Here is a 7056-nt window from a genome sequence, read left to right on the forward strand (position 1 = left end):
GGTCGGGCTGGCTCTGGTTGTTCAGTTCTAGTAGTTCTTCTCCCTTTTATCTTGCTCATTCTATATATATCAAAACAGGATCCTGTTTCTTTCTTAGGCATTTCTCCGGCTCTTTGCATTCATTCGTCTTGCTGTCATCAACACCCTTCTTTAAGACGCCCTGTCTATCATTTAGCTTCCTTTTACAGGAAAAAGGAGGTGAAAGGTGAAGGATACGGGGCGGTTGAATACGATTTATTTTAAACGGAAGCATTAACTGCAAATAAATTATCTAGTATAGTAGGGTCACTGTATGTCAACCAGAAAACACATTCTTTAAGCATCCTTGAACCGTTTATTTCTACCATATTGCAAGAACAATATTTATCCTTTCCAAACCTCTATGTACAGACAAGATGTGTGAGGCTTATTTAGGCCTCACACATCTAGGCCACAACGGTGCTTCTTACATAAACCCTTGTTTCACACTTTCTCCTTTTCCTCTTGGAGTACAATCCTATTTATATTGGGACATTAGACCTGCAATCACCCTTGTACGTCACAATGTGTCACTAGTTATGTGGTTTTAGATTCTCTGCGCGTTTCTTTCAGATTATGTTTCAAATGTTTGTGATGGTCAGTTTTACGATTCAGACGTGTCCTAGTTTCGTCCCTGTGTAGGTCTACTGTTTTGAGTGTGTGAGCAGTGAATCCCCAAAGAGTGTCTTGGTTAGATATATGAGTACTCAAAATAGACAAGACATTGAAGATGTAGTATATGTCCAAGAGTTCATCTTTTAGGTGATACTAAATACTGTACATACTATTGCATCCAGCAATGCTGGGCTGAAATACTAGGATGTTTAATTTATGACGGCTATTGTGAAACTCCAGAAGGATGTTGTTCATGTACAGGCATTTAAAAAATCTGTGCAGCCTGCTGTTTTTGAAACATACTTGCATGTTGAACGGTACTACGGTGTACTATTTGTTCCCTTGTAAAAATGGGATTGTTGTAATCAATGGAACTGTACCAGTGAATTTATTGTAAGCCCAGAGGTGAAGAAAGGATACTTAATAAAAAAACGTTGAAGCAAGGACTCCAATAGAAGTAAAATATGTCATCTAAGTGATTATACAAGTGACAGTAATTAGGTATTTACAACAACAACAAAAAAAAACTTAAATGTCCCATACTCTCCAGATTGGACAGTTGGGTTAATGTAGCAAGGATACAACTGTAATGACTCCATCAACGTCATTTCATAAATAAATGTTTAGTAGCAAGAGGAAGTAAATGTATTCTCTTGAAAGGTTTTTGAGTAAAAAGAGTAAAAGATAGGGCATTAAAACTGCTTCGAGTAGAACTTACTCAAAAATATGCTCAAAGTGACAAAATATGTGTAACATGTTACCACCACCTCTATAGAAGAACATCAAACTATGAATTGCAAGCAGATTTGAGTAACTATTATATAGAATAAAACTCATATCATAATGAAATGTACATTGAGTGACTCGAGGCAGCTGTAAGAATGATTTTATCTCAGCCAGTGAAGCTAACGAGAGGCGCTCTATTCTCCAGGCTTTGAGTTTCCCAATAAAAAGTCTCTGCCAGTGAATTAACCACATTATGAAAATGCTGAACCGGCCAAGGTACTGATGAGCCATCAGGAGAATGAAAGCCACTTTTGATCAACTGGCTCACTTTCCTATCGGCTCCCCTGGGGCTTATGTAGTACCCCTAAGTGTGAGGAATGGTGTGAACATCCAGGAACTCTCAAGCCCGATGTAGGCCTACCACATGGATCCTAACGACACCGTGGAGTCGAATGCGCCCTCTAACATCCAGTCGTATTTTTTTATCCCAATAGTTAAAAGTGAGACTTCCGAGTCTGAGCTAAAGGTTCAGCATTGTGAAATAAAAAGCCGCAAAGCTGTCGTGGTGCCATGCCAAGCAGCACAGTGTCACCTGCTCTATTTATATCTGCTGAGGAATTCTGGATTCAGAGACTCAGCTGCCACTTCTATTATTACTATTAGCTAATGTTGTAACAAGTACCCCGCTAACACTGACAGTGTAGCTCCTTTATCCATCGCCTTATTGCACAGTACTAATTATGTCCTCACTGTAAAAAAAAAAAAACACGTGTTATTTGACTTCATGTTGTTGGTCAGTGATTCTTCCGGTAGCCTAATTTATATAGCATGTGCATAAAAGCTGCAGATTTGAATAAAACCTACAGTTTATGGATGAAAGTGCCGAAAAGATTATGCTGTCTCAACGTATTTCAGTTGGACAGTGTTGTTACCTTACAGAAGGTTGTGTTTTTGGGGTAGTTTTGTTTGTTTGTCCTGAAACTTGGTGGAAGGTTGAGTGAGTGAGCTAGTCCAAGGGAAAATTAACAAATATTTTCCCTTTTGTTAACACTCCCAGATAAAACAGTGAGTTTGGCCTTGGCCTAGTTTAAATGAATATGCTACTATAATTACACTTCTTGGCTGACAAAGTAGTAACCAGTACCAGCAAATGAATCTCTACATTATTATACACATCCTTTTACAAATGGATGATGTAGACCAACTGGACACCATCCAACGTGCAACCTGAGAAGGTGCCATTAATCACAATAACCTTCTTTAGGAAATATGTCAGTCTTTCCCGACCCCGTGTCTTTAAGTGATAAATGTGGCCGTGTCCCTCTCACTTCGTATGTGCCGTGCAAGTCAGCAGAGACAGACTTAGTTGCATAAGATCAGCGTGCTGCAGCTGCACGGCCGCAGTACTTAACACTTGATTCGAACTTGGAACATGTATAGTGTTCACAAGTGGAGGGGGGAGGCCTCGATGGGTTAAGGCGGCACATGGTGATCCCTGAGCCTGGCACGAGGGCGTGGCATGTTAGTGCCACGGTGGGGAGGACGAGGTGACGGGTGTCCCAACTCGCGGGAGTTACGCTGTAGTAGTCCCCTCACCCACAGGCTACTGACACTTCAGCAATAGACTGAGGCGGAAGATGGAGGGGACGGCGGGGGAAACCTTATCCTTCTGGGATATTGAGTTAAATGTCACTGCTCTACCCTGAGAGAGACACTGACAGGCCGACCCCCAAATCTCAGAGGTCAGAACGGCTGCACAACAGCTGAGGCCTGGAGAACGACTGCGTGAAACAGAGATGGGAACACTGGCAGAACAAAATGGGATAACATGTTTTAGCGACATTTCTGGAACAAATATTCCTTAGGACATAAAGCTAATGTCAGATTGATATGGGTCACTGATTGAAGTTTAATTGACTTCCAGTTAGGTTTACACAGGTTTTTCAGTTGAATTATACTTCAAGTTCGGGGTGATCAATTGTTAAAACATACTGTTGAATTTTAGTTTTTCAATAAATTGATGTTTTCAAAGTAAATGGATAATCGTTTTTAATAATCGTGATATCAACTATTGACCCAAATAATCGAGATTATGATTTTTGCCATAATCGAGCAGCCCTAACACACACACACAAGGGCTGCTCAATTAATCGTATTTTAATCGCAATTACGATTTTGGCTTGCAACGATTATGAAAACAACATAATCAAAATAAAATTATTATTTATTTTATTTTTATTTTTTTCAATTATTTATTTTATTGGTTTTTCAGTTGAATTATACTTCAAGTTCGGGGTGATCAATTGTTAAAACATACTGTTGAATTTTAGTTTTTCAATAAATTGATGTTTTCAAAGTAAATGGATAATCGTTTTTAATAATCGTGATATCAATTATTGACCCAAATAATCGAGATTATGATTTTTGCCATAATCGAGCAGCCCTAACACACACACACACACACACACACACACACACACACACACACACACACACACACACACACACACACACACACACACACACACACACACACACACACACACACACACACACACACACACACACACACACACACGGATAGCTTGTAGATATATGTAGTGTGGATTGTAAGTTTACACGATACATTTTGCACACTCGTCATTTTCATATCATTTGGAATTTCAGTGAAATTATTACACACAAATACACAAAATAATCTTCAAAAGTTACTTGAATCCTAAAAAAAAACACATGTTTTTTAGTTAGTTATTTGAAACAGGTAATTGGACATGAAGACAAAGGAATACATTTGATAATGAGACATAATAAAATAACAAGATCCCGTCTGTAATTTAGATATGAAGGTTTCAGTGCCCATTTTAAAACTAAAATATGATATGTTGAGTGTTTTTAGTGTTTAATAGCCCCAATTCTCACTAGAGGCAATTTTCCCATTTTAATATTGTGTTTTGCAACTTTATAGTTGTGTATAGCATTCATGATTTCTCTAATTAAATTGACTTTGCAATACATTTTTCATGCACATATTGTACAGCTTTACAAAGACGTTTAGTACTTTATCAAGCGATACTGTGCTAGCATTTAAAACATGCAGTGAACTAAGTGCATATTGTAAATACATCATGGACAGTTATTTTCTGTACAGCAGGTGAGAGGGCCGGGTCAGTTTGTCACCAGCAGCTGATTGGAAACATGAAAGCTGCCACAAAAACAGCTCCCTATTTTAGAAACTGTCAGTGAAGGGGCAGCAGAAGCTCATGTTTGTGTTTTCAATAGGCTAATAATACATGTATATACTGTAAATGTATTCTTTTTTTTCAGTAATGTATATCTGCTTCTACAAATGTAGAACTTAAAATACAATGTAAAGCTGATTATATATTGAAAAACATTTGTTTACATATATTGTTTTTATTTGTTTTATTTCCATTTCCATAATCAAAGAGGCGGCCCTTCAGCTGTACCACAAGAGTTAAACCCTCCATTAATAGACATATCCACTTTGCTGCAGTGTTTTCCCTTCACTGTATCAATATCCATACAGCAATTATTACTGTATGAAATATAGACAAGCCAACAATACTTTACAAATCATGTTAGCTTATAAGAACAACCTCAATGAAAAGCATTGTAAATCTGATGATTACATATCAAATCGTCAGAATAAGTCTTTCAAATTAAGTATATCATTGAGAGGGCAATCTTCATCTTTATTAGTTAGTGAGAAATCCTAAAGGTCACACAATAGTTGTTAACACCATGATGTGAGTCTTTGGTCACAAGAACAATCCTCACTTGAACTGAGGACTTAGGTGTTAAAACATGAATAATTAATTGAATACAAAGTTAGATAATAAAAGTGTCAGCAGCATTTGTGTGCTATAAAAGAAAGTGTAGTGTCAAAGTGTGATTGAGAACTTTGCAACACTTAAAGAGCAGCCATATTGTTATTATGATGCTCAAACACATTATTTAATACTTATATTATTAGCCAAATGTCACGCTATTACTATTCAATGTACATTTTCAATCAGGCTAAAAGACACACCTAATTATAACTTTTTAATAGTCATATTTTTCTACATCTATAGGTGAACACACTGTATCTCAAAGGCCTCTGAGAAGTTCCCAAATATATGTTTTCTTTTCCCCGAGAACAATTTGCTTGATTGCCCCACTTTGAGTGACAGTGGCATTCAAATGAAACACGACACAGTTAAATCAATCACAGTCATACAGTAAAACCCTGACAGCTGTTAACACTTTTCTGGAACAACTTGGCCAAAAATAAACTTTAGGAGAATGTGACATGTTATGCCATTGATGCCAATAAGTGCCTTTTTTTAGGGGTAAAGCCTATTTCACAGTAAGATGAAATCGTTTTTGGGTTCTGGCTGGCACTGTGATGCTGCACAACAACGTAACACGGGAATAAATAGATTGAAGCACAAATGTGGCCTGTAGCTATCCAAGGTGGTGAGCAGTGACCACTGCTGCTCTTACAGGAACACCTGTCAGTGTATTGATTAGCAACAGCAACTTGAATTCCTGTCTGCACCACATTGTACATTGTACATTTACTGCTGTTTAAACAAATTGTAAATCAACAGAGATTGAGCCAAAGAATATGGTTAATGCTGAATTTACACTAAATGAGATGTAACTGGAACAGGCAAAGTTAAGCTAATGAACCCAGGTATATGAATAGTCACATTATGAGTTTCTATGTGTATTCATGTGTATTCTTATTTCCCAATAACTGTTACAATGCTATGAATCCACCACAAGAGGCCATTGTGCCTCACTCAATAGAAATGTGTGTCCCGGATCATCTGTCGTGAATCTACCTAAGCCGCTCTATATCTCCCCGCTGCCTTCCTTTCCTCATAAAAAAGAGGAATAAAACTTGATCCTTCTGTATCTGCAGCTGGGGATTTTCCTCTGCAGTGCGATAGTGTGACACTCTGGCTCTCCTCTGGGCATTCCTGACCCGTGCTCATCATTCCTCCACTACACACTCACTTTTCCTGATCATTCCCACGTCTTATTTAACTGGGCTTATTATCAGTTCTGTTATTATGCGTGGATCTGAAGAACCTAAATGTGCATGTGTTGACCAGAGGAGCTGATGCAGTTTTTGTATCAGATATGACCTTTGAACTTTATGTGTCAATTGGCAGACATGCATTACTCACATTCTCAAAAGCAAAAGTGCCAACTAATTATTGTACTAAATGATGCTTCCCACTTCTTCAATCTCTCACTAGCGTCCTCCTCTCTCTCCGCGGCTCAGCCACCTTCCTCAGCAGAAACCAGTTGAGCTGTCACTCAATGCCCCCCCCCCCTCCCCTTCTCCTCCCCTCTGGATGATCTCCTGTCTCACTCTCTCACCTTCTCCCTTCGTCTTATTCCACTGACTATGCATGTTCCAAAAACAGATCTCATGTTCATCCTTGGTGCACCCCCTCCCCTTCACCACCACTCTCCTGCAATACCCCCCACCCCCCCTTTCCAATTCCAAGCCTTGTCTTCAGTTCCTGTCCAAGTCCACCATCTCACCTCCCCATTGCCCCACCTCAAACCCCCCCCCCCCCACCCTCGCACCCACCATGCCTTCCCATGCTGGAATTTGGGGGGCGTGTGTCAGGGGGGTGTCCACCAATCCTGAGCCCCTTGGTGGTATAAAACCATGAA

The sequence above is a fragment of the Gymnodraco acuticeps genome, unplaced genomic scaffold (genome assembly GCF_902827175.1).
Source record: "Gymnodraco acuticeps unplaced genomic scaffold, fGymAcu1.1, whole genome shotgun sequence".
Lineage (NCBI taxonomy): Eukaryota > Metazoa > Chordata > Actinopteri > Perciformes > Bathydraconidae > Gymnodraco > Gymnodraco acuticeps.